A 15,477-nucleotide genomic window follows, 5' to 3' on the forward strand; every position below is an offset into this window, starting at 1 on the left:
AAGAGGCAAAGGTGACACAACTTGGTGAAGTTGGACTTTGCAGCCGGGGAATGGAGGAGCTGACTCCCTCTTGGGGTGACACAACTTGTTGCTGAAAAACTACTTTATTGTGATGGTGATTTACAGTTTATCATTGTCCTAAGCAAGTATTTTATGTTACTTTATATTATTTATATTAATATATTATTATATTATTGTTCCTGCCAAATCTCTTGGATTTTCCTTTTTAAAGTTTAAAATGTAAGGTTATCTTCATTGTGTTGCTTTGCCTCTGCCTCTCTTCACAGTAGGCATAGCCTAGCCAAAGCCTGGATCACGGGAATAGCCCCTGTCTTTCAGGAGAGAGATTCCTTTTTAGGAATAATTTAGGCCTTTCCTTCCCTAGTCTGGGTTGCTGGATGTTCCTTTTATTCCCTCAAAGTTGAAGAGCTGCATCTCCTCCTAACACAAGATGGCCCTTTTTCATTATTCCACGCCAAAACCAATCAAATTGGCTGGTAAGAAGACAGCTATCCATCAAAACATCCTCTGACCTGTCCAAAAGGTGCAGCAGCTCACTCCCAGCTGGAAAAACAGTTGTAGCACCCTCATCTACCTGGTTACCTCCTTTAATGCCGATCTCTTTAAGGATTAGGATGGACAGGCGTGGGTTCATCTGCGTGGTGGGAAGGGCCTGAGTAGCCAAACTTTCTTGTCCCTTCTCTTTCTCTTAGGATCCCAGGAGCTGTTTTTCTCCTCTGGACCAAATATACTCCCCTCCTCCCACATGCTGAGACAGGGCTGGGGGAAAGTCCATTTGTCTTGGTTGCCATTTCAGCTTCTGTGATTATATATATTTTTTGGGTAGGCTAAAGTCCTATATGTCTGATAGATTGTTTTTTACAATTTTGACTTCTGTAAACTTAGGGCTACATATGGGTTCAAACTGTTGTAATAAATAACAGGAATCAAATTAGTCAAAAAACACAGACCAGCACAACAAAGGAAGAAAAATAATCCCTAAATATATACTATTAATATTTACAACATGGTCCCCTGGATAGTTTGCAATGAGAATATTCTGCCTTTTTCAATTGGGAAAACAAACCTGAACTGATGAGACAAGACCTCTCTTGGAAAATGTTATTTTTAAAGATTAGCAAATCAATAAACACATCAATAATAGCTTAAACATGTAATATTACAGTTTTGCTGTTTATTTTTAAAGTGACAAAGTTATGCATGGAAAAGCTTTGATTTTGATGCTGGTAAAAGATGGATATGCTGACACGGTTTATTTGTCGGTAACAGAATTTTTAATGAAAATATCAACATGCAATGTGAATGTGGGATTTCTAGGCTTTTGATGTCTTTGTAAAGAATTCTGGACTTTTAATGCTGTATCTTGAATCATGTTGTTCCTGCAATATGAAGTTGAGTACTGAGAACTAAAAGTTTATTAATTATTTCACAAATAATAGGAGACAGTATTTGGAGACATAGAGACAGAGTCTGATCTCAGGTGCCAAGGTATTAATCTGGAATAACTACATTGACATCAGTAACTTTATAAGCTTCAATGGATTTATAATGGATTTTTACCTGTATAACTGAGGTTATAGACTTCTATCCCAACCCAGATCTGGACCATGCAATACATCCTGCAACTCTTACCTATGCAAATAGTTTTACTCAATTTAGGGTAACTGTTAAATGGGTAAGGATCTAGTAAGATTGAACCTCATAGCACTAGATTCTGTCATTGCATGTGAATGAATACTAGTTTCCATTTACTCTGGACCTGATCCTTCATTCCTCGGATGTAACAAAATGCCAGGAATTTAATTCATGTTTTGAGTGCACAAGGAGTAAAAAGTGGCATCTTCAATTAGAGCCATGTACCCTGATTTTAAGGAGGCCCATAATAATTTGAACTCAGCATCAAGATAAACATTTTAAATATTTCAAAAAGAGCTCAGAAGGATCAATATTTGTGAGAAATGTATCATAGAAGTTAACAGATGGAAAAGACCTAATATTATGTCATCTTGACTATCATTTGTTGATGAAGGACTGTTTCCTATGGTTTTAATAGTCTATATTGTAAGCGATTACAATGAACATTCCTTGGAATGTTCCTTACTGCTTGGAATGTCATTAGTATTTTGGGAGGATCTTCTATGTTAATGTCACATTCAAAAACATATTTTAATAAGCATGTTATAGAGAACTGAAGCCAAACAATGATAAAGTTCTCCCTTCTTTTCTTTCCCTTTTAAAACCCATTTTGTCATAGAGAAAACAGATATACACAATATTTTGTCTGAATGTTATTAAGTACATGGGCATATAGACCTTGAAATGACCTAGGGAATGCACTTTGTCTCCATTCCATAATCATGTAAAATTTTAATTACTTTGTTCATCTCAGTATATTTTTATTACATTCATGGGACCACAGTAGCAGCCTCTGTTGGCTAATATACTACCTGATTCCATGCTATGGATGGCTCAGTGTAGCCTTGCGACTAGGATAGTTGCTTGTGTTATGAAAGGGGTAGGGGTTCAAATCCTGTGGAGGGTTTGCGTTCATTAAAAACTCCATTATTAATATCTACCTTCTTATTGAGATATGGATGAATAAATTCTTACTGCTTGAAATTATTTTTCTCATTTTTCTAATTGCTATATCTAGAAGCTTGGGAGCATGAAAACAACTGGGAGGGAATTAAAATAACAATGGAGACCTCTAGACTAATTTTCCTTTCTTATATAGAAGAGACTCTTATTATTTTGAATAGGTTAGTTTAAATTATGGCTGAATAATCCAAGAGAAGCTCCAAGAAACTGACATCACCTATGCCTTCACATTAGGAATAACAATAACTTTAGCAACATGGGAACCAGTACCTTCCTTTCTTCATAGATTTCAGCTTGCATCAGAGATCAGAGATCAAAAAGCTTCAGTGCAGGATTGTGAGAAAAGTTAATCAAATAAGCAAACAACAGGCAATTCTGGATGACCAGTGTTGATCATTTATGGTGGATCCCTGGGGCTAAGCAGACATGTTAACCCAATAGGACCTACCTAAGGAGGTCCTAGATGCATTTTTTTTTTATGAAGGAAGGGTCAGGTACTATAACTTGAAAAAAAATGGTTTAAGATGTCCTTATATCAAATAGGCTTGGATTCATCTAAAAATAGTTCTTCCTGTTTAATTCAAAGTTAGTGCTTAACTCATATAAAGTCTTCAATCTACTAAAACAGGTTTTATTCAAAAAGAGAGAATATGCTCTTTGTATCCCTCAGTCAAGCTCCTGTCTCCGTCCACATCATCTAACGAGGACTGCTAAAAGCTTCTCTTACCTTGTGGAGAAATGAAGCTACTGAGATACGCCTTTTCTTGAGCTTGTCTGATTCTTCAGAATTCACAGTAACTGTGATTTCTCCGTTTTAAAAGCTTTATTTTGAAATGCTAAATGAGACTATACTGGCCAGTGTTAAGTCTTGTTTCTTGGCCGTCCTTAATTGTAACCGCAGTCTTGCTCTGTTTGTAACTCACATAATTAGTCTTCTTTCATTCCTGATAAATGCAATCAAAGTGAAATCTGATTTGTACTAAAGAGTATAAATGCTAATCTTCACCCTATCTCCTACTATACATACAATCATTTGAAAAAGCAATGACCATTCACCTTCAGAATCATCTGAACCTTATCTCTAATGGATTCCACAAGCTCTCTTTCCCTTTATGACTCAAACTGCTCCTTTTTAAAAAAAGAAAAATAATGATCTGCATGCCTTGGCTGACTGTCAGGGGACTCACCTTTCTTCTGTTTTTTGATCTCTTAGCTGCTTTTGTAACTTTTGACTATCACACTGCAGTATTACAACATCTTTCTCGAATTATTGTAGATGGTTTATTTCATATCAGTGTTCTCATTTTTTATCTTTAGATCAATATTCATCAGATTAAGTTATCCTTTTTTAAAAAATGTTGACACTACTAGTGGGAAATGGCAAAAACAGTTCATCTATCATATGTATCTGGTGTATAACATGACATTAAATGACACTGCATTTTGATTGGTAAATAGCTAAGGCCGTATCTGAGCATAACATATTGACTACTTTGTACTTTACCAATTTTTTGTATCACAAATTTACATCAGAAGTTTACATCAGAATGCATCACAAAGTTTACATCACAAATTTACATCAAAGTTACATCAGAATGCACCATCACTAACAGCTACCAATTAGTTTTGATTAAAAAAAAATTCTAATATTATCTCATTTGAGAGAGACAGAGAGACACAGAGAGATTATTATTTACTTCTATCACACTAACATACAAGTTGGATGTGCCCTGAAAATCTACTTCGCTTAGTAGGTCCCTGTTATCTTCTCCCTGATTTCAAATCTTTGCTGCCCTGGTGCAAAGGAGCACTAAGGGCTAGTTTACATGTAAAACTTACAGTGTCACAGCTGTATTGGTACAGCTGCACCTCTGTAAGAGCGCTTGTGTAGCCATGTATGTCTATTAAAATATTATGTTATGTAATAAAACCATGTAAATGAGTGATGTTAGCAATGTCGGTGGGAGACATGTTTTTTTCACACCCCTGAATGACAAAACTTTTGCCGGCAAAAGTGATTGTGTAGACAGTGTAAGGGATCCTCAGGTGACATAGAGCCACATGGTTCTGATCACCACCCTCTTTCTGGCCAACATCACACGAGGTGAAATTAAGGCATCCCTGTGCCCTACCAATACTCTACCTGGGGGCCACTGGTGACCAATTTAAGTTAGAGCAGCTTGAAGGTCGCTTTGATTTATCCTAGGGACCAACCCAGTGGCTGGATGACCCAGTTTCACATGAGTGGATATCCAAAGGGTACCTCTGCTTTTCTGATCCCCAACCCATGGCAAGCACCTCTTACCTGTAGTCGGTGATTGGGCCTCTTTACAATATACACAGTCTACAGAGATTTAATTGTATGCAGTTCTAGCTTTGTGCTTTGACAAATCTCTATCTCTCTCTAAATTATTAAAGATTTCAGTTGATAAACAGCCCCGGAGAGCAACAAATAAAAAAAAAAAAAAAAAAAGTTTTTTGATGCTTGACTATCTCCTGCAATCCATATCAATAAAATTGTGAAACAGTCTTTGTTTTCTTTTCTATATGAGGAATATACAGCAGTAGATTTGAAGTCAATAGTCTTCATCCAAGATTTAGAAGTATGAATTGTTAAAATGCTTATTCCTCTACCCCAACACAAACACATTTAAACTGTTAGCTTTCTCTTGTAGCTAGCCAGCCCACTGAAGAAATAGCATTGGTTAAGTGGAACACAACTCTGCCCCTTGTCTTCACCTGGGAACTAAGGCAAATCATTGTGCAACACCTTCCCCTTGCTAGAGAGCTGACATTAGGTCCTGTAAACTTCTATATCGAAGTTTTATTTCTCACATGTAAAACTCTCCAAATTGTACTCCTGTCGATTTGTGGATCTTTTGTTACATTTATTTCTCAGCGAGACTTTGTCCCTTCCTCTATTCTTTTAAAGCACCTCAAAACTTTGGTGCCCAGGCCTCTTTGGATATGGCACTGAATATTTAACACTCCGGAACACAAAATATTTAGCAATCTGACGTTGTCTGAGGATGTTAAGTCTTGACTGGAAGAAGGTTTTTTTTAAAGTTTTCCCTTTTTGGTAGTTTTATATTTTCTGCACAGCCTTTTGGGACCTTTTCTGAATGATTCTATATAAGTACATGAATTGGATTAGATTGGATTTTCAATCATTCATTTATTCACTCACTCACTCATAACTGGCTGCATCAGGTTTTTTTAAGCCATTTGTTTACGGTTATCTTATGGGTAAGTAGCCCTCCAGTAATCACTTTATTTGTGTATGTTGTGCTGTTGCAATCTTGCCAGGATAGAATCTGAAGCTATAACTCATTTCTCATTATTATATTTATGGACTTTCAGTCCTTCTCAGTGTTTGTAAAAATATGAAGAAAGCATGTTATTCAAAATGATGAGCTATATTAGCAGCAGAATACATCCACTGGAGCTGTGAGTCATAGAAACTGTCAGGGCTGTAGATCCTGTGACTGGCTCTGCACAAAAGCAAAATCAACAACAACATAATGCTCCCTGGTGGAGAGCTGCAGGGAATGAATGAAAGAAAGTCTCATGTAAAGAATGCCTTCCTTCCTATTTTCTTAGATATCTGAACCTGTTCTGTCCTCTGAAATGAAGCTGACAGCCAGGAAACACCCAATATTTTGGAATTGCAGTCCTTGTAAAATTCCTCCTGGGTTGAATGGCACTAGAATATGATTACTTCTGTGATACGCCATATATTGCAACAGCACTGGCTGTACTCCTTGGGAGGAATGCCCCCTGCTGAATTCTGTAGCTGCAAGAGAGAGATGCTTCAGTCTCAGAATAGGAAATAGCTCCTGTGGCTCATGAGTCCAGGAAATCTGCAGACCTTATGCAGCCCAAACACTACATTGGCAATTTTTGTTTAATTCATGCGTATGTGCTTTCAAGAAGTGGATATGCTTTCTGGTTTTATAGTGAATGTAAATTTAAGATTCCTGAAATCTGCTCTCAGCACTTGCATAAAGACACTCCACCTCTTAATGATTAGAGCCCCATTGACTTCACTGTGGCTACATGTGGGCACAGGGGTCTGTGAATAAGAATCTGAGTGCAGGATCAAGCCCGACAGTTTTGCCAGACATCTGAATACCATATTTAGCTAAGTTTTAGGTTTTATAAAACAAACTATTTTAAAATGCTCCACAACTCAATGTTATGAAATATTTTGTATTGATGATGGATAATAAATCATAGTATATGTCACAATACAGGCATTGGTCTATGAAGCGTTTGATTTAAAATAAAATATATCCCTCATGAGCCAATGATACTTTAAATGAAAATTCCATGCCAGACATTTGCAGACCTTCATATGGTTTTTAGATATTTCATTTTCAAGGCTTAGTAATACTTTCTGCTATCATTCACAGAAAATAGAGAAATAATACACATGTACTGGCACAATTTTGAAATTTCTAGAGAATGCTCTGATAACTCAGTGAAGGTATGAGAGGGGAATCCTAAAAAAAAAAGAGAGTGAAAATAAACACTTAAAATGTCATCCTGTTAAACAGCAAAACCCATTTTGTTGCAGCTGCAGAACCACATTTTGGATGGGGTCCACTCATCTCCCTTTGAAACTGACTGAGAGAGTGCAGCTGCTGTCCAATATGTTTTCTAGTGGGACCATTTGTATGCCAGGCCAGGCAGTAAAAATTTAAACAAATAACAGTTAAAGGCCGTGATCTATATTCAGCACTGGTCTAACTCCATAGGTTTCAGTAGTCACTCATCAAGAGTGAATTTGGTATTGTTGTCCCTATTGTTCATCATTGGTCATCCCTGTAAAATAAGATTACGGAATCATGCTGACAAGACGCATCATATTACAGTCTAACCATCGTTAGGAAATGAATAACTTTTAGTGATTGCTGATAGTTTACTCACCTTAAACAAACCCTTCTGTTTGTAATCTTTCAGCATCACTCAAAGCTCAGATAAAAGAAAATGAGGGAATGCTACTGTCATTCTTTTTTCTGGACTACCAGAATGTAAAACAAAAATGGGAAAAAAACAGCTGCTAGTGGCTGGCTGGTGCAGCATCTCTAGACTGATGGAATGAGTATGCCCTTCCATCTTATGTAGACCAGAGTTTGTATAATTTAGAGTGGTGTCGTGCATTTTTTTCTTGAGACACCACAGAATTCTTCCTCTTTAGAGTCTATAATTCAGACTGCACAAGACGACACACAACAAAGCAGGACTAAAATTTCAAATAATTTAAAATATTATAAAAATGGCAACAGATTTCATCAATACTTTTCATGGAACTTTTTTTACTCCTCCTCCCACCCCCATTCCCATTTCCCGAACTCTAATGTGCAGCTTGGAAAGGAGTTTAGGAAAGGAGATGTCTGGTGTCCACATACCTCCTGACTTCTGAGACTCTGTCTGCTTTAGCAGAATGATGGTCTTGATGATCTTTTAGTTCTTCTCCATCATCTTTAATAATTTCTTTCTCCATTTTTTGAAAACTTGAGACTAAGAAAAGTACATTTAATTAACAAGATCAGAGCTTATTTTCACCACTACCTTATTATACTGGTTGCAGAGGACCAAACTCTTTTCTCAGTTACAATGGTGTAAATCTGGAATAACTATTGACTTCACTGTAGTTTCTCCCAATTTACTCAGAGCTGAAAGACAGAAATACCCAAATTGTAATCTCACTTGTCCACTGAATTACTGTGTAGCCCTGGGTATGTCACTTACACTAACATTTTCAAATGTGGATATCTAAATTTAGCTTTACTTTTGCTCCTAAGTAAAAAGCATTGCATTATTTATTTAATAATCTGTCATCTTCTTAGATGCATGTGGAATTAGGGCTGAGTGTAAATTACATAGAGAACCCCCTAGCACCCACAATTCAGGGAGCGTTTGGGGTTATTGCATGATTGTGATCATGAGCATAGGCACAGAAAAGTTAACTTGGGCTGATGCAGTTAGGCACAGTGTAGCTAGCTAATGTACTCCCTCAGACCTCTGCTTTCAACATGACTTGAGGATTATCAGCAATTTTCTTGTCTTTTGGAGGGATGAAGTAGATAGAGAGAATTGATGACTAGTGGCCTGAACCATTCTTGGAAGCATTTGCTCATTCTCTTGCACTACAGCTTATGCTCCACTGAACTTCAGGGAGTCTACCTTTCCCCTAGTGATTATGGCCCTGATTCAGCAAAGCACATGCTATAAGCATGATGCAAGCATGTGCTTTCAGTCCTGATGACGCCAACCTGCAGTTTAAAGATAAACAGATGCTTAGTGCTTTGTTGTGAATGGGAATGGGATTACTCATTAGTTTAGCTGGGATTGCTTGAATCAGGGAATACATGAGATTTCAGGGGACAAACCAGTTATTGGGTTGTGAACTTTGTTTCAAAGAAAGCTATGGTCTAGTGTCAACTTCTGCTAATGAATCCTGGAATCCGGAAAATAAATCCTACAGACTTTGTTCTTCCTTTATGTTTATCTCTTTTTTTTAAATCTTTCTCATTTTCATATGGTTACATCTCACCATGACTATAACATAAACATATCGTATGTGATTTAGATACCTTGGCTGAAAAGAGCCATGTCTGTGAATTGAAAATATACAAGAAACATTTCTTTAGTGTAGGCATCCCTTTTCCTGAAATAAATAGCTTAGATCATTATCTAGTTCATGCTCATGATATAAAATATTACCTCTTATATCTTTAATGTAGAAAATATCATAGTACAGCAAATACAATCCTATTTAGGTAGAAATATAATAAAATGATAATATCTCACACTGCAGTGCTAGTAGTATGTTTTTAAAACCTCTTGATACATTGTTGAGCAGTATCCTGCTTATTAAAGAAGTAGTGTGGTGCAATCTTTTCAGTGATGGGCTTATTTATCTACAAACCCACTGGCCAAATTATCCCTATACCCATTGAAACTATCTGTAGTAAGTAATTTTCTCTGACAGTAGAGATACAGTACCTACTGCAAAGTAGATTCGATCAACTGCTGACACCCCTGATAATATCCCATTCATGAAACCAAGCAGATGTTTCTGCTGTGTAATCCAAAGGAAACCTTATAAACCATTTTTTTCTCCTATCCAGGAGCAAATTCTAGCTCATCAGAGATCCATATACTCTCTGCATGAGTCTGAGAACAAAGGGTGACCTTACCAGTATGTCTTTGAAATGGAATCCTCAGGGGTAATAGGTCCAACTGAATTTTTCCCTGTTTCATAACATTTTCTCCTTTTCAACCCTGTCTCTAGCTAGAGCCAATAAAGCAGGAGAGATACTATGTTTATTTGCCAACTCACTTCAGAGAGAGTAGCAAATCCTTATTTGAACAGCCGAGCACAGCACTTAAAACAGCACTTGAAACAGCACTTAAGTGTAAAACCCCGGTTTCCATATTGTTAAATCATAAAATATATATATATATTTGAAGGGGGGAGGAAAGTCATTGCTAGTGAAACTAAAATAATATTATACAAATAGGCAAATAGACTGAGAATGAACTGAAGTAAATATATATAGCAATGTAAGTGAAGGCACTGGTCCCAGTTGCAGTGCATTCTGATGACACATTGCTTAGAAAGAGGGAAAAAGATTTCTTCCCTGTGTTAGAGTGCACAAAAAGATACACATTGTAAAATAATTAAACCGTGTAAGTCAAATCCATTAAAGTTTGTATGTTCCAGAAGAACAGAGTCATTTGATCAGATCTAAAAAAAATCGGAAACTCTTGTTTAATTAATAATGGAGTTTTTCACATAATGGAACTTTCTCAGTAGCAGCTGCAATACTATATGCTACTTATGCCAATTACTTAGCGTAAGGACAAATTTCCAAAAATAGGCATTTAAATGAGGCAATCAAATTCCACAACTGGAAACTCAAACTTGGTGCTAACTGCTGAGTTCAGCACCTAGGTGAAGGACATGAGACATTAATTTAGGTGCCCAGATCTGGAGATTGTATTTACTACAGAAAAGTAATCTGTATTAGATCGCAAGCAAGGCTTCCCAGGTTTCAGTATACAATTAAAAAAACAAAAAGTAACAATACACTGATTTGGGGCATACCATACAATCAGCTGCTGTAAATCAGTGTGTGTTATGTAATCAGCATCAAGGTACACCAGCTGACGATCTGGCCCTGAAATGCTTCTTGCCGTAGGTTTCTATATTTTTTGTTTTCAGATTTATTCATTTCAAATAGTGGGTCTGGTAAAGTTTAAATTAAACAAACCATTTATAACTCACTAGCCCTTTTGTAAAAGTTTGTGATTTGTGGGGGAATGGTTAAACATTTTGGGTATCTTCCAAATGATAGTCACTCTGTTAAATTGCCTATACTTCCCTGCTCTTTACTATCAGAGAAAAATGCTATCAAAGACAGAACTAATCAAGGATTTTCTGTTGAAATATTTTCTCAATGGAAAATGTGATTTTAGAATCAAATGTTTTCTGAAAATTTTGTACCAACCAGAACAAAAAGCAATTGATATTTCAACTTTTTTTCCTGATTTGGGGTGAAAAATTTCCTGTGGGATGGAAATTCTGATTTTGGATTTCCTCTAATAAAATATTTTCTCTGGTATTTCCCCATGAAACACAAGATTGATAACACAGTGTTCAGTATTGATCAGGAAGAAGAGAATGGATAATCTTGAATTTGAAGACAATCAATTTTGAGCAAGCTGTTTATGGACACTTGTTTTTTATCAGGAGAAAGTTGCATTACTTCACCCTGTTCATAATTACTGCACTCTCACTACTGAATCATTCATACTCAAATATCTTGTGTTTTATGAATATATGTTATAATAAGGGTAAATATGAGAATAAATATAGTTTGGATCTAAAGATGTATCTTACAAATAACCATGTTTTATCAGAGAAGCATATAGTGAGCAGAAATTATACTATATCGAAATCCCATATTCAAATACCTACAAAATTTAGGAGGCTCGGGATCTGAACCAAAATCTGCTTTTTACAGTTAACTTCTGTTACTACAATGGGCCAAATCTGTGTTCAGAGAAGCAATCTTCAGCTATGGCATCATAGGTAGATAAAAAGGTGCAAAGTGAAAAGTAAAAGCTTCCTTCCCTGCAACACAAACCCATGCACAAAGTATTGCAAACGTGAGTAGTCCCACTGATTTTAGTAGGACAACTCAGTTAAGGACTTCTCTTGTGATTAAGTGTTTCAGGATTGAGCCCCCTACAAATACAAAAGTGTACATCTATTATGCAGTTGAAAGCCACCATTTTAACATCTTGTTTCAGGCTGAATCATATTACTTTTGTTATGCCTTTGCTACAGAATAATGTCAATATGACATTAAAAAGTAGTAATTTCCTAAAGTGGCTGTCTTTTTGCTTATTGGCTATTAGATTATTTGGTTATGCTATGCCTCAAGGGCTAAAGGAAAAACTACAAGCAAAAGACATTAAAAGTCATTTGAGAATACTGTACTTTATCAAGTTAAATGCACATTTTTTGACATTTTCAATGTTGTATACAAAATGAAAGCAATATATCTGTTGAACTACAGTGCTTTTATGCTACAGTAAGCAACACTCAGGAAGCTTGAGAAGCAAAGAGACAGACTTGTTAAAGTTGTAATACCATTCAAAAATGCATACATAAACTCTTACTTTAGAAATATCTATTGCCCATAAGGGGGCTTCATTGAAAACTGTAAATTATACACATAAAAATGATATGTAACAGTATACATATATTTTTACAGAAGGGTTATGTCAGTAGTTCTGTTATAAACCCCAGTTTTCAGGAATTTGTAACTTAACCACAGAAATATGCTACATGATGGAATTTGCCAGACACCAGACCAATGTTGTTTTCCCAATTTATTGTTGTTAAAATTACATCAGTAATAAAAGCAAAGAAGTTTATAGATTTTGTATTCTTTTTACTTTTCTGGTATACCTCCAAAGGACTTTTGTTGTGATATTTTTTTTTCAACTGAAAAAGGAACTGAATTTTGCAACATGCATCCCACATCCACAATGGCAGGTTTTCAACCAAATTTCAAAGCAAATTCCATTTACCTTTCTGACAGGAGTAATCCCACTGAAGTCAATGGGATCACTCATGTGAGTAAGGTAAGCAGGACTGACCATGAAGATTTGCTTTACTGAATTTACACTTGGAAGGATCCATTTGCCCTGAGATTTTCCATGTTGGTTGCAGGGGACCATCTTCCTTAGTAGCCAAGCTGCTATTGGTTATCATTTCTGCCCCAGCACCCCAACCCCACTTCTGAAAGGGCTAGCTTCAAGCAGCAATATCTTCTGTACAACTACACATTTGTATTTCCACACAGTTACAAGGGGAATATAATGAAGAGTGCAACTACTCACTGGCTCTGTTCTCCTTCATTCTGTAGTCTCATCCCTTTTGCTAAAGAGAATGTTAGCATTAGAAACAAAATACAACAATAAATTAGCTATGTAGGTCACCCAATGCAAAATGAGGCCAAAGTCTGGGACAAAAAAAGAGTGTCTAACCAAACTTTGTCAGCCAAAATATTATATTACCCTAATGCTTTAAATTTTCACTTGCCCTGCCAGAAGGGGGGTGTCTTCTTTTTACTAGAACTCAGTGTATTTCACCCTGCAGGATATTATTTATAATTATTTGTAGCAAATGGAGGCTTCAAAAAAAATAAGGGCACCGCTGTGCTCTCTGCCTGCCCTGAACACCTTACAGACTAAATAGACAAGACAAAGTGTGAGAGAGAAAACTATGAAGCCAAGACAGCAGAGACAGACAGACCCAAAGACAGACAGCAAATGATTTACGAGGCTATGAATAGAATCCGGGTCTCCTGCCTGATTCCTGGTTTAATGTCCTACTCTCTGGATCTTGCTAACTGTCTAGAGAGGACATAATCAACAGGGCAGATGGAATTATAATACGCCAGGGCGTTACCAGTTTTTCACAAAGATAATGAGATATTTCAAAATACATTAGGTTAAATCCTGGCCCAATTGCCATTGACTCCCACTGAGATAATACTGCCCTGATTTACAACCCCATTGAAGTCAGTGGGTTGGGGTGAAAGAGGGTAGTGTAGTCACTTTACAAAGAGAGGGGCCCAACCTGGAGTCAACTGAAATGTGGGGTGTGAATCATGACAGGATCTGGCCTAGTATAATAAAATATCAATAGGAAAACTTTCATTTTTATGCTTTAAGATAAGAATAAATTTAGGCCTGACTGTGCACTCCTTAGGTAAACAAAATTCCTGTTCAGTTTAATGGGTGCTTTGCCTGACTGAATGAGGAGTGTGGATTTTGGCCCTTTATTTTAAAAGTGATTAGCCCCTCCACCTCCGTGCCCTGCAAAGAACGTCATGGTAAAGCAAAGAGGTGGAGAAGGGCCCTTCTGATATCATAAAAATATTTTCCTAATAAACTGTAATAATTAAATCATCATCAATTATAAAATATTTTTAAATTATATATTAAAGAGAAAACCAGGCAGAATCCTTCAAATCCACTATTCACAGCGGGGACAATTTTTATTAGTGTTTAATACTTTAATAGATAAGTACATTGAAGGATATATTATCTGCTTGATGCTTACCCATGTTAATATTAAGAGTGAAGTACATGTATTATGGAGAGAATAGGTGTGCAATTATTTAGGTGGTATGATATTAGTTTTATAGCTCACTGTATAATGGGAACTTTTACTCTGGTAAAAAGCCAGTTGGAAGTACAACATAACCAGAGAGATGCAAGGTGTTTCAATGTATTTAATTTGATAGGAAGGTTAAAAAGCTTAATTCAGTATGATATAAACTCAAATGGCACCTCAAGCATTGAGGACTTTTTATTAGTTTCCTATTCAGTTTAAAGGCACAGATCCTACAGGAATATTTTCGTGATATTGATGAATTGTTTAAAGATTTGCTTCAGTGTACAAATAACATTAGCATCCTCTAGACTGCATCTGACCCCAAAGATTAAAACAGCGACAGTGTCATTGATCTAACAGTTAAACATCCCTTCTCTCAAGATTCCCTAACTATTGGAGATATTGACTTCCACTGCACTTCCAGGAAAACCTTTTTCTGGCAGTAAAGGGAAACAAGCACCAACCTAATGTTTAGGCTTTAATTATAATAATGTGCACTTAGTTTTAATACTAATTATATGCAATATATACCAGCAGCATTAGCATGGGATATTTTTTCTTTCTGGTGACTATTGAGTTTATCTATAATCATAAAACCCTAAAATCCCTGAAAGACAGTCAAGATCATTTTGAAGAGAAACATTTTTAGTGTGTGCATTATTATCAGAGTGTTTCATCCATGTTTCATCATTCTAGAATCAAGTTAGTAAATGGTACTATATTTTTATTTACACTATATGTAACAGTCTTCATACAAGCTCTTTGATGAAAGAGGGAGCCCTTTATGGAGCTCTGTGGGCCTAATTTCCTTGACACAACTGGAAGGATAAAGGTTATAACAAAGAAGCCTTGCAGTAAAAGAAATCAAACATTTTACAGCCCTAAGGTTGAGTATTCATGCAGAATTAGCAAAGACAGGAGAATGGAAGCTACTAGGAGTCAGGGAAGGAAAGGGTGAGTAAGATCTTGGGGCAGTTGCAAAAAGGAAGACTTTGGGGAAGTATTTAATGAGGTGACAAGTGCAGATGACAGAGTAGAAGTAAAGTGAAGTAGAGATTTTGTTGATGAGAATTTGACCTTTGGAATGGTTGGAAGACCGTGCACTAGGTTTTGTAAGATCAACATTGTCCTGGGAGAAAGGAAGTTAGAGGTAA

The sequence above is a fragment of the Emydura macquarii genome, unplaced genomic scaffold, assembly GCF_026122565.2.
Source record: "Emydura macquarii macquarii isolate MOO-44397 ecotype Brisbane River unplaced genomic scaffold, CSIRO-AGI_Emac_v2 contig_2636, whole genome shotgun sequence".
NCBI classification, from domain to species: Eukaryota; Metazoa; Chordata; order Testudines; family Chelidae; genus Emydura; species Emydura macquarii.